This window comes from Sphaerodactylus townsendi, linkage group LG02 (genome assembly GCF_021028975.2).
Source record: "Sphaerodactylus townsendi isolate TG3544 linkage group LG02, MPM_Stown_v2.3, whole genome shotgun sequence".
Taxonomy (NCBI): Eukaryota; Metazoa; Chordata; class Lepidosauria; order Squamata; family Sphaerodactylidae; genus Sphaerodactylus; species Sphaerodactylus townsendi.
In genome coordinates this window covers 53,544,073-53,571,688 of record NC_059426.1, presented here as the reverse complement: position 1 = coordinate 53,571,688, position 27,616 = coordinate 53,544,073, and the positions used below count along the sequence as shown (strand labels likewise).

Genomic DNA, 27,616 nt, shown 5'->3' with positions numbered 1-27,616 from the left:
GTTCCGTGCGTGTCGCAAGGTCGGAGGAACTTTGCAACACCGTCGTGAAGTTGCAACTTTCACTCTTGCTTCCACACAAAGTGGCTTGGGTGAACCATTATTATGCATCCTGAATCCCCAGGAGGAGCTCTTTGCTCACGCCTTGTGATACTCTTTTCATGCTTCTTTTCCTTCCTTCCTTCCTTCCTTCCTTCCTTTCCCTTTTCCTTCCTTCCTTCCTTCCTTCCTTCCTTCCTTCCTTCCTTCCTTCCTTCCTTCCTTCCTTCCTCCCTCCCTCCCTCCCTCCCTCCCTCCCTCCCTCCCACATCTTATTTGATGCATCTCCCTCATTTAATAGCTCTATCATTTAATAGCTCTATCAAAGCAGTGTCTTCCTACTCTGCTTTGCGTCATCTGCCCCTCTTCCCCAATTGGTTACCTTTCACCGCCTCCCCCCGCCGCACCAAGCCTCCCTGCACAAGGATCCTCTGATCCTCTTGCAATGTCACAATTCAGTATTTCTTAGTACATCCCAGTACTGCTGCCTGTTCCAAGTCAACTATCCCTTCTGGAGTAATCATCCTCCAGCCATTCTCTCTCGCTTCCTGCCCTCCAGATCAGCCCCAGTCCCTTCTGCCCGTCAGCCTGGGAGAGAGACGGGGCCATTTTTAATGCTAATAACTAAGGGCAGCTTCCACTGCAGAGTTTAAGCAGCTGCCAGGTTAAATCACCCAGAAGATCCTAAAAACTATCTTAGCCAGTCAACCAGGAAAAAAAATGTAAAAACTGCAAATGGAGGAGGGAGAGCACAGGAGAAATCGCCTGAGTGTTAAGTCAATTGGGGGATGGGGGCAATTTTGGCAGATGTGAACCCCGATTGGAACCGTGTTTACTCAGAAGTAAACCCCAGTAGAACTTCTGTTTCGGACTCCTTGCAGATGAAACAGGACCCTCAAAGGATTGCATCCGCCGGAGAGTTATGAGATATTGGGGAGGGGGCGCTGGGAGAAGGGGGGTAGTTGCAAGTCACTTTCCAAGGAAACCTGGGATGGGACTTGCCAAGGGAGCAATTCCTAAAGAAGCCTCATGCCTTGGAGTGACTTCTGGCTTACCCCCATCCGGGATTCAAACTGCACTGTGGTTTGGAGTTGACAGGCGGTGTCCTCCCCCCATCCCCCACCCCACCCCGGGTTCCCTTGAGATATTTCCCAACTCCTCTCGGCTTCCAAGCCAAGACCCCCTTTAGTCTTTTCCGAGTTTTTTCTATCCACTCCCCCCTCCCCCCAAAAAATCTTATGCTCTTTGCATATGCTTGGTCTTTGTAGCAGGGATATTTGGAAGCAGGTCTCAAATGCGTTGTATTTGGAAAGCTGGGCCACCCCTACAGTTTACTGAGCGAATGTTTGTTTGCTGTCGCCGTTTCTATCCAAAATCATTTTTTTAAATATTTCTCTGCCTGCTGGGCAGTTTAATTCACTGGCCCGTTGATGCTTGCTTTACAGCGCCACCAGTTTCTGGCTGTACGCATGCTCTCAATGGTCAATTATGATTGGCTGGCCGAAAGCGTGCCATGATTGGTTAAAGAGAAACTAAGCCCTGATTGGGCAGAGACGGGAATGACACAATTGGCTGGAGGGGCATTGTCGAGTTGAGCTCAACAGACTGTCCGTGAAAGTGTGAGCTCGACACTAGTTCATCAAAAAGGACTAGGTTGGAGCAGGGATCGAGAAGACCTGGCTTAGGCGAGTCGAAGGAGAGTCAGACTTGCGTCGAAAACTGTGCCAGTACGGACAACCCAAGTAGGACACAAGTCAAGCTCTGCTGGCAATGTGCTGTGCGGAAACGCCCTCAGATGAGCCCATAGGAGTGCTTCTCCAACATTCAATCACCTTTGAGAAGGGGAATGAGCTGTTGGAGGGAGAGTTGAGTTCCACAGGGAGAGAACATTGACAACTCAGGTGTGGCTTAGGAAAAAGAGTGAAAGGGACAGAGTGAAGGGAAGCCTTTCATGGTAGTGTGGCAGAGCAGCTGAGTTCTATCTATGGGAGACAAGACAGTGCTTGATTATTAGGTCTGTCTGTGGTAATGAGCAGACCATGTACAGTTTAGTCTGACTCTGGGGAAAGGAAAGGTTAGAGTAGATGGGTGACAGAGAATGTGTGTGTGTGTGACAGAGGATCCAACCTAATGGTTAGTCAAAAAAAGTCTGCTTGTACCTGAAAACATTGTACCGAAGTCTAACTATTCTCTGAAGTCAAAACTTTTGCACTTCCAGGCTATCCTTCTCCTTTAGCCAGACAGAATTTTTCAGGATGCTGACATCATTTCCACCTCCTAACTGTTAAATAGGCACACACTAAACTGATATAGCATTTTTAAAATGCTTATCTTCTATGGTGTTTCTGTTGCTTGAATGGGTACTTGCCCATACGTAGTAAATGCTTTTACAAATGACATTTAGCTTATTTCCAAAACTCACCCAACTGCAATGTTTACTCAGCTGTGCAGATGCAAGAAAAGTGCACTAAGCATGTTGTATATTTTCTGAAAAGCAAAAATTATACTAGAAAAACAAGAATGTTCAGAGACATTCGAGCCAAGGCTTCTTGAGGCTCATATAAGAAATGGTATTGGTTAGGATTTTAAAATAATGCTGTAAAATGTTGTAATAATGTACTACTTATTTCCACCCCCTCCCATGGTGGAAGCATTTCTTTTATAGCAGGTGTGTGAAAACAAAGAATCGCTTTGCCTGTTCTAAAGCAATGTATTAATCACTTAACCATAGGGCTATATTGAGATGATTGTTCTTTTTTTTAATAACACACTTTTATAGGTTATCAGTGTCTCAGAGAAGTCATTTAATTTATTCCAGGTTTCAAGTGACAACCTTGAAGCCCAGATGAAATTTCACTAATACTTATCTTTTGTAATTTTTATTTACAATCAATCTATATTCACTTTTGAAATAAGTAAATACAAAATAATCACAATGACACAAAAATATCTCAATAAGAAATGAAATAAGAAACCGAAATACACACATATCAGTCCTTATCTAAAGATTAAAAGATATAATACAATTTCTGAGATTCTCATCAAAATGCTGTCAGAATAATTACTAATCTGCAATCATCATCTGGAAGACTCAGGGGTGTTTGGGGTGTGTCTATCTTATACATAGACCGAGTTATGTGAAATTCACATGACTGTATCAAAAGCAATTAATTAATCTCCTCAAATATGTGATGTAAGCATGTCCAAACCTCGAATTAACTGTCCTACAGCAAGGTTGCAAACCAGTGATCTATTTATATATTTTATTTATTTATCGTATTTTTATCCTGCCCTTTCCCGGAGGGGCTCAGGGTGGGTTACAACAAGTTAAAATCACACAAAAACAGTTAAATAAAACATTAAACATTAAAACTATAAAAACGCCTACAACATTCCAATACGATTAGTTGATAATCATTATAAAAATAGATGGCAACTTAAATGAATCCATACTGTGTGTTCCCCCACTCCTCCCTATTCATTTCACACATTTCGAGACCTATTTCTGAACAAGTGTCAATCATTCACCATTATCTTACCAAGGATGAAACAGTAACAATAGTTATTAAGCCAGAGACAGCATTTATATGGCTAAGAAGAAGGAGAATCACCCTTGGCCTTATCTATCCATGCAGATAAGATTACATATGCTGTGAGGTACCTTTGCAGAGGTACATGGACATCTAATTCACACGATCTTTCCATACTTTCTGAAGAATAGGTTTGGATATTTATTTGAAGATATCCATGTCATGAAGGGATGGGAGAGAGAAATTTGCTTTTCTGCTACATGAACACCTCAATAAATTTTAGAGCTGGGTCCTACCTTACTTACAGATGGTCAATTCTAGCATTGTGTAGGCTTTAAATTACGTAGAAATAGCAGTTGACAACCTGGGGGACCACAAGACTCAAATGGAAGGGAATGACTACTTTTCACTGATTCTGATTTTCCTCTCTCTCACTCTTCTCCACTTTCTACTTCTTTTCCACTCACCACTTTCTCTTGTCAAGCAGCCACCGCTGCTGCTACCTTCTACCACTTCTGTTCTGCTGTGGTAGCCTAGGCCCAGACTGCAGTTTTGTGACTGCTAGGCAATGCTACAATACTGACTGTGATCTCATCAAATTGCACAAAATGTCTGTCTGTATTTTCTGTGTTGTGGAGATTTTAATCCTTTTGTTTTACTTTTTGGATTTTTCTGCAAACCTGGAGATACACGCCCCCCCCCTTCCAAGATCTGCTTTAAAAAAATGTTTTCTGTCTATATCTGGCTTTTTTGTTTGTTTTTTAACAATGTTAGTTTATAATTAAATACAATCCTAAGTAGGACTGGTGTTTTGCTACATCTGAATCATACCAAAATAACCCTAAAACAACACCCCACATTGTGTGTTTTTTCAGGTTTTTAATTTTCCAATACAACATCCCAGGCTATTCAGCACAGCTGATAAAGCCAAGCTTTTGGAGGGGGCTGGGGGAGAGATCGAGATCTGAATACTGGACTGGGCTAAGCCCAGCAAACCACTTATATCTCCCCACCATCTGCTAGGTTTGGGAGATGGGGGAGTCAGAGAGCAGGCCTGCATATAAAATTACCTTCCACCTTTGTTGCCTTTGGGTCTTGAACAGTAGAGGTGGAGGGAAGATGAGCATGATCCTCCATATGGGGATGATCAGGCTTGCATGCAGGATCCCCCCCTCTGCTGTCCAAGCCATTGGGGGTTTGGATAGCAGACATGGAGAGGCAGCAGGAGAGTGGACCCAATCCGCCATGTGGGGATGAATAGGTTTGCATGCAGGATTCCCCTCTCTGCTATCCAAGCCCTTCGGGACTTCGACATTACAGTTGGGTTGAGAAATAGCTTATCTTCTATGAGGGGCTCAGCAGTCCCAAATTTACAGTGATTATTGGAGAATACGAGATAATTTTAGAAGAAGAAAACCATCATGTTCCTCATAGATTGCAGCAAAGCTTTTGACTGTGTGGGTTAAGAAAACCTATGATTGGTTTAAAAAGAAATAGGTATGTGACAACATCTGATTGTTTTGAAGCACAACCTGTACTCTGAACAAGAGGCTACCATTAAGACAGGATATGGAGAAACAGAATGGTGTTCTATTGACAAAAGCATCAGAAAAAGATATTCAAAACTTATCATAATTAATGTTGGATTAAATTTATAGGAAGGTGGAATGAAAATTGGTGAAAGGAATAAAAAGCCTGAGGCCAATTATTCACTGGTGCTGTGCTCCACAGCAATAGTAAGTTTCCTCTGGGGCTGAGATTTCTGCACTGATATGATCCCACTTGTAGCACTGAACATCCTGAAAGTACCATGATTAGCGAGAGTGGGGAATGTTTCTCCCTCACTTCAGGGTTTTGCTCCCCTGTTCAATGTAAGACTGAAGATTGTTGGCTTTTTTGGAGTCCTTTAAAAGTAATATAAATATTCCTTATAATTATATTGTGTGGGCTGCTATCATCATTTTGGGGTGTTTTTTTTTTAGAGAAATGCTGGCCATCAATCTTCAATCTTGCATTGGACAGGGGAGCAAACCAAAAGTGGGGGCAAGCAAGGTATGCAAGCCATGCAGCAGGCAGTGGGACACTTCCTCACATGTAAATGAAAAATCATGAGGAGACCCCACTGCGAAGGCATTGCAGGGCAAGGAGCATCATGTTCCTTGAATAATGGACCTGAGATTTGCAGATGACACCACACTGTTGGCAGAAAATAGTGAAGACTTCAAATGGCTACTGCTGAATGTTAAAGCAGAAAGTGCCAAAGTAGGATTATAGCTGAATTTCAAAAAAGCAAAAGTGATGACTAAAAGAGAATTACACAACTTTAATGTCTTCATCATCAATTAAAAGAGAGGCTGCAAACAAGAAATCAGGAGATTGAGACTGGGAAGGGAAACCCTGAAGAAGTTAGAAGAAATTCTTAAGTGTAAGGATGTGTCACTGGAAATCAAGATAATTCATACCATAGTATTCCCCATTTCTATGTAAGCTGACAGGAAACAAGTTGATTCATTTGAAATTTGGTGTTGGAGGAGAGTTGGTATGGTGGACTGCCAAACGCCCCCACAAATAAGTGTGTTCTTGATCAAATCAAACCTAAACTCTCCCTAGAAACTGGAAGTGACTGAACCAAGGCTATCATACTTTGATCACAATATGAGAAAACAAAAGTCATTAGAAAAGACAAAAATGCTGGGAAAAGTTGAAAGCAAGAGGAAAAGAAGAAGAACCCAAGATGAGATGGTTTGACTCTTAGGCCGTTTCTGCACGGCCACGCACAAATGGTCCCGGAAACTACCGGGAAGACAGCGCCACGCTGCGCCATTACCTTCCCTGCGACCGTCTGGTGCATTGCTGAGGCCAGGGGACACCCCCCCCTGCCCTGTGCAACCACTCCGGAGTCGCAGGGCAGGGGGGACGTGTCCCCAGGCCTCGGCGACGCACCGGATGGTCGCAGGGAAGGTAAGTCGATTGGGAAAGGGGGGAGGGATGGCACCTTCCAGCTGCTGCCGTTCTCACGGCAGCGGTTGGAAGCCGCTGTTTCCCAACAGCCTTGCTTGGGGAGCAAGGTTGGGAAACAGCGGCTTTGCGCTGCTGGGAAGGAGCAAGGGCAACCGCGGCTGCGAAGCAGCTGCACCCCCCATGTGAACAGCTCCCTGGGGACAGCGTTTTTGCCATCCCCAGGGTGCTGTATTTGGCCCGTGAGGAAAGGGCCTTAGTTTGCAGGACCAGAGCATGGCTTTTAATAATAGGACATTTTGGAGGTCATCACTATTTGATAGGGTCTTTGTAAGACAGAAGTAACTAAACGGTGTTTAACACATGCACATGGAAATGTACTCTTAAGACATTCTAGCTTTCTAAAAGAAGGCTTTTAAAATTTTAAACGTTGATACTTTTTTTGTATTTGTAAGCTGCAGGGTCATTTTTGCTTTCTTAATCTCAGTATACAGCTCTCTCCTAGACAATTGCCCTTGAATTTGACAAAAAATAACCATTTCCAAGGAAATCGTTCACTGAGGAACTTGTACAAAGGTTTTTTTAAATCCTCCTTCTTTATCTAAAGGGCAGTGTCTCCTGAAATTATCAGTAATTCTAAGCATTCACAGCCTCACTGTTAAAAGTGACATTATCAGTGGCATGCAATTGACAAGAAGAATAGTAAAGCTGCAAGGAAGACAAAGTAATTTGCAAAAGTACAGTAGGCCATCACAATGATGCCAAAATAGCTTTAGGTGATGGAAATTATATGTATGCTCATGTACCAAACATTTGAAGTAGTACTTCTCAGCTTATATCATGCTTTAGTCAGGCCTCAGTATTCAAATTCATATACGACATATAAAGTTCACAATACATGCTCCATATTACACCCAAAATGAAGTTGCTTTCAGATGATTTGTTTATCTTTGTTTTGAGTCTTCCATATAGCTGCCTCTAAAGAAAAAGAAAAAAACCCCAAGAATATGTAATTAGTAAAACAATTATATGCAGTGACTCACTAAAACCATGTAAGCTTAAAACATATTTGTGAGCTATTCATCAATATGTGACTGTTAACACCAGCCATTATTAATATTATAAAAAATAGTACTATGAGTTATTTGGTTCCTGCTGCTTTTGCCTATCAAATGCAAATAAAATGTGTCAGTTAATATCTTACTTTGGTTTTTAGTAACTATGATAAAATATTTAGTAAATATTTTTCATAGAAATATTCAAACAGGATAAATAAATGACTATATTAATTGGGTTTCTTACCATAGAATCTCATTATCTATTCACATTCCAATAATGTGACTTGCACTGGTGGGTCTTCAAAAAAATAGGAGGCTTACTTAAGGTGTAACGGATGGTTCTCCTAAACATTAATGTGATGCCATACACTGCATATATAAAGGCCTACCTCCTTCCCATCTCCCCATCTTCCTTTTCTTCTTCTTCAATGCATTCGTATATATTAGGTTCATTCCACACAGCAGATTTATAACAAGTTGCAATCATTATAAATGAATTCATTTTCCAGTAATAAAAAGGGAAAATGAGTTCCTTTATAACAATTGCAACTGGTTATAAATCTGCTGTGCAGAATCCACTTTAGATTGTGGAACAATTCGTGGATTCACCTAGCACATTATCCAATAATGTGAAAACTATTAGGAATCTCTTCATTGATTCACATATACCTAAAGGCAATTCCAGGACCTTTAAGCAGAGTTTCATTTACCACTCTTGGCAGCCTGGCAACATTTGCAAATTAAGTAGCTAAGATTGGCCCAGATGCAATTAGTGTGGCAGAACTTCCAGATGCAGAACACCTGTTCTCCTCAGCTGCAAAATTAAAATGGGCAACTATTCTTTTATAGATGTATATTGGAAAGGCTCTTCATCCACATTTTGATGGTATCTGCTGGAAATGAAGTACAGAAAACAGATTCTTAAATAACAGCCCCGAAATGGTAGCCATCTATCCCAGTTGTAGATCTTGACCAACAAATCCTGCCTAGAATACCCTGGCTTATACTATGTGTTTAATTGATTTTTTTCTGCAATATAATATTGCTAGTTAAGAATGACTCAATTGTTAACATTATTTTATTAACCAAAACTGCACAATCATTTTTCCCAGTTTGAACCTCTCTGATCCTTTCTTAGGCAGATTCCGCATGGACCAAAAACAGTGGTGTGAAAACAGTGTAAAATGCAGTGACTCACTAAAACCATGATTTACACCGTTTTCACACCGTTTTCACTCCGCTGTTTTTGGCCCATGCGAAATCTGCCTTACTGTTTGTAAGAACTTCCTCCTGAAAGTAGAAGACATACTTTCTCTAGAACATATTTCTAGACTGGAAATTATATTCTTTACCACCTAAATTCTTTTTTATAATAAACTGAGCAACCATATTGATTTGCTATTTTACACAAACTCTGCTCAAAACACACTTTGGTCGTTTCCGCACGGCCAGCAAATGGAGGTGCATCGGCATAAATTATGCCAATGCACCCCCCCGGGCCTGTTCGCACAGATGGTCCCAGTAGGGGCGCAGGTGAAGGCACAGCCGTCACACAGGCTGTGCCTTCCCCAGTCGGCTTACCTTCTCCTGCTGGTTGCCATCGTGTTGTGGAGGCCAGGGAACAAGCCCACCTGGCCAGAGCAATGACTCTGGAGATGGATGCTGGGGGGCATGTCCCCTGACCTCCACAACGCGACAGCAGCCAGAACGAGAAGGTAAGCCAGCTGGGGAAGGCAGGAGGTAAACGCTGCCTTCCATCTGCTGCTGTTTGCATGGCAGCGGGTGGAAGGTGCCGCTTTTGGAAAACTTCATGTAGCAAGGCTCAAAAGTGGTGTTTCCGTGCTGTGCGAACTCCTCTGCCATGCAAACTGCTGTGCGAACTTACGCACTTCCTCAAGTACCCAATCCATGGCATCAGGCTGAAAATGATCTATATGAACCTAACAAATGGAAACCTCTAGAACAGTGGTTCTCAACCTTCCTAATGCCACGACCCTTTAATACAGTTCCTCATGTTGTGGTGACCCCCAACCCCAACATTTATCCATTTTACAGATGGAGAACACTTATGCAGAGAATCTTAGGTGACCCCTGTGAAAGGGTTGTTCAACCCCCAAAGGGGTCCCGACCCCCAGGTTGAGAACCACTGCTCTAGAACATTCACTGTTACTATTATGGAAGTGGACTCCTAGTTGGATGAGATGTGAGCAATGTTATCCACAAATGCCTTGCAAAATGGTCATAACATTCTGGGTTTCACTATTTGCTTCTGAGGGACTTGATTGTAAACAGCCTCTCATAATCCTAAACAGTGTAGTTCAATGTTTCTGTGCAGATGGGATAATGGATAAAAATAATGTTTCTTTGCTGGTACGGAGTAGGTTTTCAAATATGCTCTGACCTATGCTTTCCTTCACCATTGTTCTAATTGTCTACCCTCAGATTCATTAATTTCATTGTGAAACTGGAAATTTCAAAGCAAGGGAAAGGTTGTTCAGTAACAATTCTTTCTATTGCAGTCAAGTATCTGATACCAGAGGCTTATTAGAACCTCCATGTGAGGCCAGCCATACCAGCAGAAATATCTTTCAGAACAGTAAGAAAACCATTCAGACTCATTGTTCTCTGGAGCTGACTAACTTAATTTGTCCACCACCTCTACAGATTCCCTCCCTGAAACACAGTAACATTAATATTTCTTATTTCCACATCAAATGTATCACATGCTTCACAAAATACAAAATTGAGAATATGACCAGCTGTATGAGAGATCCCAGATATCTAAGCTTAATTACTGAAGTCCCCTAGGACTAACAGGTTGGTAGAAAATGTGGGTTCCTACACTAGCAGGTCCACCAGCTCAGGAAGGAAGTGTTGCCCCCAAGAACTCAGTACTTGGGGTATGTATATCTTCTCATGCATTCCCAATACTCCAAGAAACTCAGTCAGGGGACACCACAGTTCAATTGCCGAGGACATGCTGAAAGCCTTTCCTCATCTAATCTTCATCATCAAAGGGTTCATAAACAGGGACTTTTGCAAACACAATCACAGCTCCAAACACCGTTGTCCAAACGAAGTTCAAAGGTTTATTGGCAAAAATTCCCGAGGCTAAATAATCAACTCCCATATAATATATCAAATCGTAAAAAGGATAGCAAATACGAAATCAACATTCCAAACCACAGAGGCTTAGGGAGCAGAAATAAAACAAACAACCCTCAGTTCAACACAGCCTCCTACCCTCCTACTTTCCAGTAAAATTACTTGATCCTCAAGGACGGGGCACTCCTCCCATCACTAAAGCCTGCGTTAACCATTTTCAGGTGTCAAAGAGCAAGATTGCAGGAGACAGTTCATCGGGTAAAATCAACTTTCAAACACTTGGGGACTCCCATGTTGTTATAACTTGTTACTTTTTTTGTACCTGAACATGGACCTAGAATCTACAGGAGACTGAATCAAAATTATAACAAAGGCACTGAGTTGTTGCCAAAGGAGGCAAGGAGTACGGAGCATCTTCTCTACCAAACCTGCAAAAACTTACCCTAAGAGGGATTCAATTTAGTACCATTTCCATGAAAATCTCAGAGCCTTCTCCCATAAAATATGATCTCAACTAATGGCCCAGATTTACAAAACATTAAGCAATGGGCCAATTCTAGCCATTTATTCAGTACCAAAATGACCGAAGAAGCAAGTTCTAGCCCTTTCTCAATCATGACAAGCACCTGACCATAGATGTCAATTCCCAGTATCCACAAGGAAACACTTTTTATACTTCCCATGTGCAAAAGGAAATCTCCCCTCTACCACATATGCAAAGGTCTTATTTTCATACTGGCTGATCTTCCAAAGATTGAACTTCTATTATTCCCATATTCCTATACCAATGTTCCTTCCCCTTTTCATCCCAGGTCCAATTTTTGCAGTCTGTTCAGACTTATCCTGTTACTGAAGTCTTATATTTGGGCCCTCATCTCTCTGATCTTAACTCTTTGCTCTATGTTACAGACATGACACATGTTATATTTTGTGTAACAGAAAGCTACTGGGCAGCATGGTGGAACAAAATCCCTGCTCTATCTTGAGACCTCAGTGCTATTGTAATGGAATTACAGTGAGACTGCTTTCCCCCAACAGCCCTGACTGTGACTTAAGTAGCAATTCCCTCAAGGGAGAGGGTAGAGGAAGAGGAAGGATAAAGAAGAGGTTTGAGGGGAAAATGGCAGGAGAGACAGACCTGTAAGAGCTGTAAGGATTTCAGTGGGGCTGAAGTTGTGCTATCATACTGAAGATACATGTAGAGACTTGTTATATACACACAATTGAAATTCAGGATGAACAGGATACCTAGTAACAGAGATGGTTATCATCACAGACAACAACTTTTCAAGCAATTTTATTTGCTTTCCATTGAACCAAAAGTCCTGGCAGACAGAGTTCCACTCCCTCCTCTTTACATAACATGGCCCGTATCCACACAGGGGTGGGAGAAAATGCCCCGGATGTGAAATAGCAATGAGAAGGATAGAGGCATGAGAACACCATTCATGCACCCTTTTCAAGTACTGTTCATTGCTTACACTGCCTCTACTTACCTTCTCCCTGCTCATCATGTTGGTACAGAAGTGGCAACCAGACAAAAATCCTCACTGTACCCAGCAGTATCCCTCCTCCCAATAGCTGTTTCACAGCTCAGCTGTTAATGGGAGAAGGAAAGCCTGCTATAGGGTTTTTTTGGGGGGAGGGTATCCAGAGTGGAGCATCACTATTTTGAAAGTGGTGCTATGGTCCACCTACCCCTCCCTTCACCCCATGGGCTCTAGGCAGAACTTTCACGTTTTCATAATCATTTTCATTACACAGCATGGAGAGAGCCAGTGTAGTATAGTGGTTAAAGCTATGGACTTTAATCTGGAGAACCAAGTTTGCTTCCTCACTCCTTCATATGAGCAGTGGATTCTTATCTAATGAACTGAATTAGATTTCCCACTCCTATGTACGAAGCTTGCTGAGTTACCTTGGGCTAGTCACAGTTCTTCAGAACTGTCTCAGCACCACTTACCTGGGAAGGTGTCTGTTGAGGGGAGAGGAAGGGAAAGGAGTTGTGCGGAGAGGAAGGGAAAGCAGAATCCTGCTTTGGCTTGTAAAGGGTGGAAAGTTGGTAAATATTACATTTTGAACTGGAGAACTTATTTGAAAAACAATGCTTGATTCACAATACATTTGAATACCATGAACTGTACAAATTCTGAAACAGGTAATTAAACTTCAGCAACCTTCTTAATCATTGCCAAAGGCTATAATATTTTTTAAAAGGTAGAGATGAACAAAACCATAAAATTACTATTTTTTTCTGCAAAATTGCATTCTTTGCTGATGGCTATTTGTTTCATAGTGTAGTAGTGAGTCTGAATTTCAGTAACTTATACAGAATTTCAAAAGCTGTGTTTATTTTCAGATTTCAGCAAGGTCACAAAGTTGTCTTTAATCTGTAAATTGTTCTTGGATCCATATGTATATATTGCAGTGATTGTATCTTTAGGTGCTGGATATTCATGCAGGCTTTTATGGGGTGTTTCATTTAGATTGTTGATAGTTGCTTCCATATCCACAAGCAACTGCATTTTTCCAGCTGAAGGACAAATATGAGCATTTACATATGTACATTTAGGACAACACATTCAAAATTCCAGCTCTATAAACCGAAGTCCAGGGGCTTGATCATTAAGAAGATGACCCTTTCTGCATAAATCTCCCACAGTGTTTTCAATTCCCCTCCTCTTTTGTTCACACTAACCCACTTGAAATTATTCCTGGCTGCTGTTTTCTGTTTTTTCCCCAATGTGTGGAAAAATCAGTGCTTCGTGCTTTACAGCCTCATGCTGCAGTTCCCTGACTCTTCTGTAGTTGATGCTGTGAAGATTAAACCCCCCTAAAACCTCAAAAACACTCTGAAATGCTCCAAAAACAGGGCAAGGGTTAGGAGTGAACTCACAAAATGGCATTTTAATGGGACAGCACACAAATGAAGCCTTTTAAGAAACATTTTAGCCAAAAAAACCACTAGAAAAAAGGATGCATCTAAAATGTTTTGAGGCTGCAAATAAAATGTTTCAAGGAAAAAACAATGCAGAACTCCTTGGAGGAAACATTTTATTTCCTGCCCCAAAATGCGTAAAGAGTCTGTGCGAAAATGGCCTAAGATTAGAGATTATGCTAATCATTTGTTGGGGGAAAACTCCACGCAACTCGCATTTAACGTGCAGCCTGGCACTCACCTTAAAAATAGGGTGTGTGGGCATATATCAGCTCCAGAGGCATAGCTCCACGGGGTGTGGGCATGGCGGGGGTGTTCCAGGGCAGGACGGGGATGAAGGACACACCAGTGCTTTCCCCTCTTGCTGTGCCTCAGATCAGCTCCCAAGTGAGATGATGATACTTCTTCTGCCGCTGTACATAGTTGAGAGTAACTTTGCCCACACACGTGCTATTTTTAAGGAGAGTAGACTTAATCCACGAGTTGAGTTAGGTTTTCCCCCAAACCAACTTGCACTGGCATTGTCTAGTTAGATCCTCAGCATAACTGTTCAAAGGACATTGGTTAAGCTGCTGCCAAGACCTGTTTAGGTATGTTTCCACTTTGGTATTTATTGCAGAAACATAGCTTCCTCAGTTAACTGCTCATACAGTTTGTCTTATTGCAGGTTCTAGAGTTGCATGTTTGATATTCTTTTCAAGCCTACAGCTTACTGATCTTTGCTTGCAGAAGTTAGTTTTTTTTAATAAAAATGTGGTAGCTTTCACATTAACCATGTCTGTAAAATGTGCAATATGTAGCATTTCTTATTTTCTTGCACAGATTCTCTGCAATGCTGCTATAACCATACAATAGAATTTGATAAAACTGCCTTAGGAACCAGTCCTGTGCACATTGACTCAGGAAAAAGTCTCTCTGAATTCCGTGGCACACTGTAAATATTTTACAAAAGGCTGTGCAGTGGTGCTTTTCAGTTGATTGCAGACTGATTTATTTCTCTCCCAGTGCTGTCTAATGACAGGCTTGATTGTTGCATTTGCTTTACCTGATTTTTGATTAGCTGTAGTTGTTGCCTTTTCAAGCCACCCAAGGCATCTTACAAAAACAATCAGAAATCAACTAAAACTAGTTAAAACAAGACTATGCCTCTGGTGGAGGAAGGAAAGACAGAATATATTTTAAACAAATAAGCATAAGTAAATATAGACTACAGTCTTAGTCTGGTATTGATCTACTGTCGCTATAATTTGCCTTGTTTCTTTAGAAATGCCTATATTAAAGAGTATCTGTTTTAGAAATAAAATAGCATGCAAGACTTTGAGAGGAGCTATTGGAATGTCAGTTTCAGCCCACATAATTAGGAATAGTTCAAATATATCATATACATATGCAGAGTGTACAAGCAAGGCTTCTCTTCCAGATATTACCATCAATACCAGATCCTACTAATATAGTCAGTGAAGTTAGTGTTCAGAATATGGAATAAGAATGAAGGTGGAATTGTTTCATATCATTGCTAGAATATCTGATCACTCTGTGATACGAGGCCAATCACTATTTCTTGGTCTCACCTACCTCACAGGGTTGTCATGAAAATAAAGGAAGAAGAATGCATTCTATCCTGATTTCCTTGGAGGAAGGCTGGGATAAAAATATAATAGACAGATTTTATACATTTATCAATTGGTACTCTTCTATAGAATCTCATAGGATATTTTTACTTCTATATTGATAAGTACACAGTACCTACCCTGCCCCCAATGAAATATCAGCAAGAAGGGATATGAACACACATACACACATTCTTTAGGACCATTTCCTATTTTAAACTAATGAAAACTCCAAAGCAATTTTATTGGCCCATTTTCAAGAACTCCAAAACAGTGCAACGATTTGATCATTTTAATGCTCAAGGTTCTTTTAGATTTTTAAAATATGGATTGAGCTGAACCTATTTAACCCATCTTGAGCTCGAAGTGACTTATCTGTTTCCAGCTGCAAATCGCCAGAGGATCAAGAATTCCCCCGGAATTACAACTGATTTCCAGACTACAGATAACAGTTGCCCTGGAGAAAATAGCAGCTTTAAATAGCGGGCTCCATGCCATCACATCCCTGCTGAGCTTCCTTCCCTTCCCAAACTCTGCCCACCCCAAGTATGCCTTCCAGTCTCCAGGAATTTCTCATGCTGAAGTTGGCAGGCCTATCTTTTACATTATGACAACAAAACAGAACAAAACATTATCAGTAAAAATAATCATGAAGCAATTCTGCAAAATAGTAAACTAATCATCTCCCCCCGCCCCGCCCCAAGTATCTTAAAATATCACTACACACTGCTATACAGTAAACATGGCATAATGGCAATCAAAAAAGACCATTGTAATAATTATTTAAAGCCTGATCAAAGCAGCTATTGAGATGAAGAAAGGAGAGTAATCTAGTAATTACCTGAAAAAAACTGTTTTCACCTTGCATCTACATGAGTTCAAACTCTTAGATATTTATGGTAAGACACACATCATTTTAATTTTAAATATAACTTCTACTATGGTTTTATATTAATCTTCCTGTTAGAAACTACTGATGCTAAAAGTAGAAAATCATTTCAAGAAAAAGAAGAAAGGAGGCCTTTTTTCAGTACTTCCAGCCGAAGGTTGACATGAACAAGAGCAACAGATGAGAAATCTTTTCTATGGTGAGTGACCATCAAAAATCAACAATGAGATTGGGTAAGGCAACGGAGAAAGAAGGACAAGAGAGAAAATGGTCTTTGCTCGCAAATATCAGAGAATAAAACAGAAAAATAGGATTGTTGGTAATGAGTCACATGCACCCAGAACAAAATCCTAGTGGCTTGTGTAGCTAGCTATAAATAGAAACTCAACATCCAGTGTATTAAATCATTCTGTGTTATTACAGAAATAGATATTTTATTTTACAGAGGATAGGGAAGCAGGATTATTAGCACAGAGGGTAAAAATAGGTCAATTGGTTTTTAAACTTTTATTTTGGAGCTGAGCTTCACTTGCATTTATTTCAGGTTTTTTTCAGATGATAAGTTCTGGTTTTTAATGCTCTGCTCTTCTTTCCACTCTCTGCCCAAAATGGAGCTCTGCTATTCACTTGGCTGCTTCTGGTGATGATGTGTGTGTTGTAAATATCATTCTCCACCATCATTCTTCACTCACCAAATGCATATCATCTCTCTATAAAGGTGTGCTAGAGGAAATGTCTCTTTAGCAAGGCCCCTGGAAAGGACAATGGCTGGAATTTTGCTGATGCTTAATACTGCAATCTAACGGACCTAATCTTTGCAACCTATAAAGTCAGTTCCATTAAATTCCATGGGAAATTCTCAAGCCAGCATGTAGTGATTTGCAGCCTTAGTGGTCAGTGACTTAAACTGCACCCTTCTAACAATGTGTAAGGCAGTACTATTTTTAATATAATTCAGATGAATTACCACTATTTGCTTTATGCTTTCTAGGCAGCATTTTAAAAAAAACAACAACCATGTTTTGAAACCCAAATTGAATCTGTTGAAATTATGTCTCTGTACTGTTATTTGAAAGAAACTAAATTAAATGTTACACAGGAGAGACAATCCCAGCAAAGGAACAACAATCCCTTGAGAACGGAACATTTGTCTATAATGAAAATAGATCGAATGCTGGAAACTTTATACTTCAATTCACTGAAGAGTGGCTCCTGTTTCATCCATAAATCAGTGGGCTTCTGTGCACATCCATCTCCAAAATAAAGCAAATGATCCACTGGGGCCATTTTGGCCCGGGAAAATAGCTAAGAGGAGGTCAGTAACACTCTCCTTCTCCCACACTACAGTCTGAAGTGTGGATCCCCCCCCCCCAAACGTTTAATTTGACATTCCCCAGAACTACTCTGTTACTGTGGGGACTCAGAAATTGTATGTATATTTTGACCACTAGAGTCTACTACACGCATAGAATTATACTGTAATAGCAGTTTTATCTGTATACCAGTACACATGCCCCTGCTTTTTCATCAGTTGTGTGTGTGTCGGGGGGTGTGTGTGTGTGTGTTGTACAGCTACGGATGTGTCCCAGCAACTATCAAACAATCACAACTCCACAAATCTCTATGTTCAAGTTCCTGTTGCTATCTGTTGTGGATCTGATTTTGTTCTGTTTTTGGGTGTTCTTGGCCAGTAACCAATGTGAGAGTGTAGCCTCAAAACTGCACAGATGCACTGGTTCAACTTTATGCAAATAACCTCCTCCCCTTAAAAAACCCCCCAAAACCTGCCCCCATGTCACAGGGACTAGGCAAAAACCTGGGCCATCAAAGGCTGGATCCTCTGCAGAGAGTAGTTGCCACCTCACAGCAGATGGGGAAAAATAAGGGAGAGATGCGGAAATGGGAGTGTGTAAACACTACAAACTGTGGGGAGTCATTAGCATGTAAATGGCCAGTGTTTCCGCCCCATAGAGATACAGTCTGAGCAACAGCATAGCACAGAAACATTCACACAAAGTTCAACAGAAGTCTGTTTTCTCCTGTCAGTTGAGCTATGTATCCACAGCAAGATGTGGAGGTCCATGCACAACTCCCATACCTTCCTATCTCATTCCCCATCTAGGCTCCATAAAAGATTTGTGTGCTCTGAAGCATGAATAATTTTCGTGGCACAGAGACAGAAGCTGCTCTAGGTGAAAGAATGACCTATGAAATTAAAGGAGGTTGTATCTCTCTTATGTATGAACTCACACAGATGTATGAAATATCCATTCACAAACTATAGTGAAGTTTCTGAGTCAAAGTTCTGCACAGCAAAGCGTAGGATGTGGCTGCTAGACAACGAAAGAAAGAAGGACGATTAATATGAATCCCTTGCAGCATCCTCAATTAATTGTAATTAGCATTAACACAGCTTTTAAACACAGCTTTTAAACGGAGCTTACAAGTCTGCCCCATTTTGATCACCTGATCTTTTTATACTTCATATGAACCTGAAGGCTGGAAAGTTACACAAGTCAATGTGTCTGGCATTAGTGCAACACTTTATTTCGTGTACCTATTACTCAACCAGCACTGATTCCTTATGAAAATGCTTGTGACATTTATACATATAGCAAACTGCTTGCAAAAAGATGGAACTAAACATATTCTCCATTATTTTTGAACAATCACTTTCTAATGTACTTCCTTCAGGAGAGCCAACAAAGAAATCAACGACTTTGGCTGCAGCGCAAATTACTTTTGGTTTGAAGCATCTTTTTCTTTTATATTTTTTTTGTTAAAAAGGTAAGTGGAACCTCAGTCATTTCCTGGACATTTCCTGTAAACAACAGTTCTGCAAATATTACATTACAGTAGTGTTTATATTATCAGAGAGTATTTGTTTGTGTAAAACCAGATGCATATTGATATAAATCTGGCATTAGAAGAACTGGTATTTTCATTAGTGTCTTTAGAAACTGTTGCAAGCAAAGGCAGATCTTTTGTTTATATAAGGAGAGTAATCTCATGATACAAAGGATCGTCACAAGCCTGAGGCTGATGTTGACAAGTTCATAATTGTGACAGATTAATTTAAACTGAAGGAAGGAATAGAGGTTATATAGCACAGTTTATATTAGCAGAATCATTACTAGCTTTCTGTTACAGTATTAACAGTGTTTCATATTGCTAATCACATGTATTTCCTTCCACTCAATGCAACTCTATCATTATTAATTTTTCTTAAATCCTTGGGCAACTCAATTAAATATCATATTGATGAGAAAGGGATTTTCTTCTGCCCCATGTTCATTTTTGTTTACAAAATTATTACAAGTAATAATTGTTTGGACTTTGGAGACATTGCTTATTAATGTGCAAATGACAATGCCCTTAAAAGACTAATTTGCAGACCAACTTTTCTGTGCATTCTACCAAAAGGAAGAGTAAATTCTAATTTATCATCACCTACTGAGAGATACATGTAGCATCTCCACTGCATGCCAGCATTGTCATAGTTCCTGTGAAGACTGAGATCCACTCAGGTATCAAGAAATGTGCCACAAGTGCATATAAAGTTTGAATGCACCTGTTAAATTATGGAGCAAATGGATCTTCTTGTGAATCTTTTCCACTGAATCACTGGATATCGGGGGGGAGCCTTCAGCCCCAAGTGCCATTTATTGGGGGTGCATTTATGACCCCGCCCTCCCTCATAACTACTACCCAGTCCAGAACTCCCTTTGGACTTCAAGACTGGGACACAGTTGAAGACTGACAAGCCCGGCTTACCCTGCCCACAATCTCCATGGAGAGATTGCAAATGGAGCTAGCCAGGCTCAACCCACTTCCATTTCCATGTGGAAGTTGGGTGTGTGGATGGCCCCATGCACAATCTCCATGTGGAGATGGGAGCAGAAAGGGCCTGTTGAGCCTGGCTGGAGCCAGGCTTAGATCCAACTTCTATGGGGCAGCCTGCTGCTTAGAGCTAGATCCAAGCTGGGCCCCAGCCTTGCTCAAATTGAAGCTGGCTGCTCACACACTAGCTTTATATTGTTTGCTCTGCCCCCCCCCCTCAACTCCACCTTCAACCCAATATGGAGCTTGGAGGTGGAGCCAACAGTATAAAATTAGATGGATGAGAGCAGCGGCTTCAGTCTGAGCCCAGCTGGGGTCAGGCTTGGATCTAGCCCTAAGCTGTATCAGCTTAGAGCAGTGGTGGCGAACCTTTGGCACGCCAGATGTTACGGACTACAATTCCCATCATGGCCAATTGGCCATGCTGGCAGGGGCTGATGGGAATTGTAGTCCATAACATCTGGAGTGTCAAAGGTTCACCACCACGGGCTTAGAGTCAGATCCTAACTGAGCCCCAGCTGGGCTCAAATGGGCCCTTGATGCTCCCATCTCCATGTAGAGATCCAGCATGGGGCTAGCCCCACATTTGACCTCCATGGGGAGATGAGACAGGGGAAACCTGGCTGGTCATGTTTGCAATCTCCATTTGGAGATTGTGGGTGGAGTGAACAGGACTTGCCGGACTTTAACTGTGTTCCAGTCCCTAGAACCAGAGTGGTGGCAGTCAGTTAAGGCCCTTGCCTACTCTTGATCTGAAAGGGTCAGGAGAAAAGTAGGGAGTGAGTAGAGAGGAAGAGATACTTGAAAGGGACATCTTGTCTATGACATACATTGCATGACCTTACTCTTCTCTGCTACATATACTAATAGGCATTCCCTCCAAACTGTGTTGACATTTTTATGTCACTTTCCACTACTACAACCCCAAGATCTCCTTTGCTGTCAATCCCAGCCATCTCATGATGGGTTAACTTATTCAGAAGTCTCTAGTGAGGTACCTTATCAAAAACCTTTTGGGATAATATAATGTCTGCTGGCTTGCCCTTATCCACATGCTTGTCAACCTGCTCAAATAACATCAAGAGACTGGTGAGGCAGGACTTCCCTTTGCAGAAGCCAGTAGACTTTGTTCTGTGATGTATTCAAAAATTCTTTCTTTCATAACAATTCTACTAATTTCCCCAGAACGGATGTTAGGCTTCCTAAATCAGTGGCTACAGTGTAGATATATAACACACATATTCCACAGCAAAAAATTATGCAAAGAATCCTCAGATTATCTGCCAATTCTTCACATCTTCTATAACCAATAATTTTACTCCTTTCTCGTGCAAACCACCTCCTAACTGACTTCCTGTTTTTGATAAAATTTAAGAAATGCTCTGGGAATTCATAGGATCATAGCATTGGAAGAGGCCATACAGGTCATCTAGTCCAACCGCCTGTTCAATGCAGGATCAGTGAAGAGCATCACTAACAAGTGTTCATCCAGCTGCTGCTTGAAGACTGCCAGAGAGGGGAAGCTCTCATCCACTCTAGGTAGCTAATTCCATTGCTGAACAACTCTTATAGTATTTTTGCCCTAGTGTCCAGTTGGAACCTTTCTGCTTGTAATTTAAATCCATTATTGTGAGTCCTATCCTCTGCTGCCAACAGGAACAGCTCCCTGACCCTTTTCAAATATTTAAACAGAGCAATCATGTCCTCCCCCTCCCAACCTCAACCTCCTCTTCTCCAGACTAAACATTCCCCTGTCCCTCAGCTTTTCCTCATTGGGCTTGGTCTCCAGGCCCCTGATCCTCTTCGTCGGTCTCTTCTGTGCCTGCTCCAAGATTCCAAGGGCTTCTTCCGCACATGCGGAATAATGCACTGTCAATCCACTTTCAATACACTTTGCAGCTGAATTTTACTGTGTGGAATAAGTAAGATCCACTTGCAAACAATTGTGAAAGTGGATCGAAAGTTCATTATTCTGCATGTGCGGAAGGGGCCAAGAATAACTTGAGCAGAATAACTTACACAACATTCAGATGCCTGGAGTTTCTGGCTCTACAGCGGAGATTTTACTATTTGGTATTCATATTGAGTGCTTGGTATTTAATTTGCCATATGCTAAGTCTTCAGCATGTATATATTATGCCCCATAATAAACTTTATTTATATTTTCCCCACTCTCTCTTACCAACCTTGTAGTTATGCCTTATTACCTACTTGTATATGAATTATTGCTTAAATATGAAAGTTTCTTTAAGTTAAGCGTAGAACCTAAAGCGGTTAGTCATTAGAAGTGAGAAATGGCAAAATGAAGTTTCTTTAAAAAGTGGCAAAAAAAGTTTCTTAAAAAACAGTTTTTTAAAAAATATATATCTTTGGGCTCAAATTGTGAAAGTGGACCATATTGATATTTACATGTGTGTAGTACTCTGACCACTTATGGTAACATTTTTCTTTCAGCAAGAGAAAAGAGTTTGAGAATTTAGAACAAAGTAAAAGGGTTTTTTTTCTGAGAAATTATTTTTATCATGATAGTCACACTTTCAATACATTAAATAGTAAGTACTCTGGTCACTGTTGCCAACCTATTTTACCATATGAACTGTTGGATCGATTTGAAAAACGCAAAGATCTGGAAGAACATGGAAAAAAAGTGAATGGTTCTTGGTAAATCAAGCCCATTGAATGGGTTTACAAATAAATCCAGGACCCTTCATCTACATCTCGGACGCAGAGAGAAGCAGACAGCAGCAAAAGACAGATGGCAACAGCAAAAGCCAGATGAATTGATCTATGATTCTGTTCTATGCCACCCACTCTCCTAACTTGCCATTTGTCTGCAACGTTCGTTTCAGACAGTCCTTTTGATACATATTTTGATATGTGAGCTAATAAATTTTAATCATCTTTCACACTGTTGGAATGATTAGTGAAAGAGATAGAGAGGGAGAAACAGAGAAAGATAGGAAACGTCTATAAAGGAACTGACAATTTTGTAAACTAACAAATGGAAATATAACTGTAAAAATCCTTTCCCCTCGCTCATCATATGCTATTTACAATAGAATATGCTGTTAATCTGGAATATCTTCACAAGTGCAAGGGTGAATAAAAGCCTTATAATTAAATCAATAGATAATAGAAAATCATTAGACTCTCCATGGCCACCGGAAAGAAGAATCAGCCACACTGACCAGTTCTCATTACATCCTCGCATATATTACTCCACACTGTTTGATTGTTTAAAACATTTATTGCCTGCTTTTCCTTGTGATTTCGGGAAGTTAAAAATTAAGAGACTTGATCAAAAAACAGGTTTTTTTCCCATAACGCAAGCAGTGTACTATCGAAGACAGAGTGGTTTCTGGCTCTTCCTTGCTTATGTCAAGGTTCATCCCAACCTTGGCACTACCTGAGAAGCAGATTGGTGTAGTGAATGAAAAGGCCTTCTATAAGCTGCACTTGGTTTGCCAACTATCTCTTTTCACAGCCTCAGCTGACTAGGTCATGTTAATCCATGTTTTAAAACCTTGTAGTTGTATCACAGTAATGCATTCTTTATTGAGATGTCCTTGAAGGCAACATAGAAACTGCAGCTGGATCAGAATCTGAGGTCTGATTAGTAGACCAGAGATGGTTAGATAGACCTTAGGCCAGACCAAACAAGCAGATAGTTGATGTGTACATAGTGTTAATTTGTGTTAATTTGCATGCTTAACAGAGGCTCATGGGGGCAGGCTGTTGAAAGAGCCTCATGACATTAAAAATGGTATAAAGCAGGACTGGGCTAGCTGAAAGGACAAGCAGGGATTGATTGAGTGACAGTGACGGTAGTGATCGCTGAAGAATAGATCTCGTTTTCAAGCTTTGAATTTGCAAAAGATAAAGCTGACCTTCCTAGCTGGAAAAGCTTAATAATCCTCCTTGAGGGTTGTAGTAGCTGGCAAGAACTGAAGAACAGGATTTTGTTGACTGCTGAACTTTTCATTGAATGTGCTGAAATCAGCATCCTACCAACAGAACTGCCCCACATCACCTTACCAAGAGAAAAGGGGAACTGCTCCTACGGCAACAAGAAGAGCATCTGCTGTGGCAAGAACATTTTGTTCATATCTGGTACTTTGCTCATCAGGAAGAGCACTCAGTGCTATCTGTGCTTTCTACAAAGTGGACTGTGAATAGGACAGTGGTTGGTGAAACAATGTTGATATTCTTGTGAATGCACTCACAATTGCTTTCTGTTGTGTTTAAATAAACTGGCTTTATATTTTGATGTTTATGAGAATGATCTGAGCTCATAGGACCTCATACTCCAGATGGATCATTGGCTTATCAAGCCCCTTCCAGCATGGCCAACTGGCCATGCTGGCAGGGGCTGATGGGAATTGTAGTCCATAACATCTGGAGTGCCAAAGGTTCGCCACCACTGTCCTAGACTTTGAACCTGGCCCTTGGGATTGGAAGGTTTACATGTTTCATCAATTTTGGCATAGCCAGGTAAGGTTCTTTCTGGGTTCAATTCAAGGTATTGATTGTGACCCTTAAAGCCCTTCATAGCTTAGAACCTACAGATCTGTCTTTTCCCATATCCTTTCCCCCGCATGAGTCGCAGTCTTCAAGTTACTACCTGCTAGCCATTCCTCCACTTAGGATAGCCTTCCTGACATTGACGTGCCATATTTTCTTCATAGTAGCTATCACCCTATGCAACAGGCTTGCTCTCTCTCTGAAAAGGCACTGGCTTTCAAGGGGTTTAGCAGTTCTGCAAAGTTGCTGTACTCCCTAGTTCTATTGTGCTCCTATCAGTATTATGCTGAATGTTTACATATTCACCCCTTTGAACTGACTTGTAACGAACAGGAGGATCCCTGGCTCCTGTCAGCTTGCCTCCTAGGCTTATTTTAAAAGCTGCTCTGCCACCTTTTCTATATTAAGCACCTGCAGCCTGTTTCCCTTTCAGTGTAAGTGAAGTATTTCTCTTTTGTACGTATTCTATTTTAACCTCTCAGTGTCTAACAAATCCAAACTTTTTCTCCCAGCACCACTTCAACCATACACTGAAAACCCTGATTTGTGCCTGGCTAGCAGCCCTGGGATATGGAGCCAGTAGCACTTTTGAGAATGCTACCTTTGAGATCCTTTCCTTTACTAGAAACCTATTTTTTCCCCTGTAGGACCACATTACTACTTTTGGTGCACCATGAGTGCTGACTCCTCCCCAGCATTATCTATCAACTTCTCTATCAACACAACCTTTGCACCAGGCAACATGAGCTCAAAATGCCTGTCACAGATCCCATTCTCTATATTTCTAATAATCATGTCACCCACAACCAAAAATATACCTATCTCCAACCCCAGAGTGATATCTTTGGTATGAAAGGACAGTGATCTGTCTTCCAAGAAAGGGGGCCTTTCTAAGTGATCACATCTTTTCTTCTCAGATGGACGCTCTTCAACCTCAAGACTTAAGGAAAAATGGGATATAAATATTATAAACAAACAAACAAACAAAATTGAGGCTATCAGTCACAACTCAATGTACCTTAAATGAATCACTTGGACAACAAGTGTAGATAAAGAAAAAAAACCCTTTTGTCTGGTCTGAAATGTTTCCCCCCCTTGCTTTCTGAATTTCATTTTCAATCAGTCATGTTAAATTTTTTTTGGAAACAAAGTATTCACCAAAAATGTTCTATGCCTATACAGAGATAAACAACAGAGCAGTTACTCCAAAATGGGTGATATTAACAGAGCCTAGGGTCACCAGATTTACAACTGAACAGTTCCCCTCAAATATCCAGGAATTTCTCAAGCTGGCATTGGAAGCCTTGCTGGAACTGCATTCAGATTAAACCAGATTTATGTACAGTCCTTAATACTAATGAAAATATGAACTTGACATCTTAAATATCCATGGCAGCGAACAGCAACCATTTAAACAGATTTATATTTAGAGGCTGACATGGCAAATGAAAATAGCATCTTACATGTATTTGTCCAGATCACAAACTCATTAAATTATGGATGTCTTCAAAAGTGCCTTGCACTTTAAGTAACATAGCATGCAAAATGAATACCTCACCACTCTGTCCTTATTTAGAGATCTATGTGCTTTCAGTTTTGCAGCCACTCATACTTTGCAACCAAGCATACTTAATCACTATTCCATTTGAACTACTGTTAAAACAATGAGAATATACAAAAATATTTGAGAAATATCTGTACTCCATTTATACTCTGTTGAAGAATATCTAAATACTCTAAATCTTCCCTAACAGCAACTCTACAGTTCTGTTCAAAGACAAGGTATTAATTTAGCACTTAAGATTCTGCATCTCATTCTTGCAATCTTTATAGGCATGGAAGGAGTGGCAGCCCACTAAGAAGCAGTAAAATAATAGCTACCAACACTGTTAAGTGTATTGCAGACTGCTGGTTCAAGAATATGTGCAGCAGTCAGGGGAATGTAAAGTCACTACAATCACATCTGCACACAGCAGGAATCATGCAAAGAAATATGGTAAGGGTGTCTCTATGAATAAAATATCAACCAAGCCTTGTTTCCTTAAAGAAATAACAGACCTTTAAAAGCTGGCTATTGCCCACAGCTTTGATAACACTAGTGCTGATCTGTGAGCTTTTCAGTGCTCCATGGTGCACTTCTTCCTCCACATTATTCATGGGTGTATGTGTTCGTGCAATCACGTCACAGCTGACATATGAAAATACCATAGGGTTTTTCAGGCAAGAGACATTTAAAGATGGTTTGCCATTGCCTGCCTCCACATGGGCTGAGATAGTTCTAAGAGAACTGTGACTGACCCAAGATCACTCAGCAGGCTTCATATAGAGAAGTGGGAAACTGAACTCAATTCTCCATAATAAAATCTCCTGCATTTAAGTCCTACACCATGCTGGCTCTCTGGTTAATGCATGGCATGTTAAAACTCTTTTTAAAAGCCACCCTCCCCCCCCCCAAAAAAAAAAAATTCCCCAAACCACCATAGCTATAATTCTATCTTTCAAGTTCCAAGCAATTTTGATTGAAAATTTTATCTATAGTAAGTTTAAGGCAACTTCACATGTCATTCTTTAATCGCTGCATGCTATACCCACATTGTCATATGCTCACTAAAATCTATAGATGGAAAGAATAAGATGTTAACATTAAAGAACTTCTTGACATGAGCCCACCAATCATATGAACCCAGCTGTGGAGTTCACAGTTTGACAGCACTCAACAAGCAGACTCTAAAACTACAGTTTTAGCTAAACTTTCAATTGAAATAAAATATGAATGATCCTTTGCACAGGCAGTTACAATGCAGCCTGGCTAGTCTGAATCATGTTTTATATTTTAAGCTGGAGAAAGACTAAAAGAAATTACACTGCCACTCCATCTGTAATATATCCACGATCACAACTCAAGTAGTAATATATCTAGACTAGGTAGAAGTTATATTTAAAAAATATGAACCAAATAATTACGAACTTCAATAATCATGACACTACTCATTACACAGAAAGATGAAATGGGAATAAAACAGAGCCCACTTCAGCATCTTCAGGAGACTCTCTTGATGACACCACCCAAATTTGGTGAAGTTTGCTTCAGGGGGTGGTGGGAGATGGGCCCTACTCTTTTGGCGGCCCAT

The 27,616-nt window shown here is 40.7% G+C and overlaps 1 protein-coding gene across 1 annotated transcript in view; it reads right to left on the bottom strand.

The window, feature by feature from the left end:
• The window catches only part of DPP10 (dipeptidyl peptidase like 10), a 709,371-nt gene that overhangs the window by 358,301 nt on the left and 323,454 nt on the right, over positions 1-27,616 (bottom strand). The window lies entirely within an intron of this gene.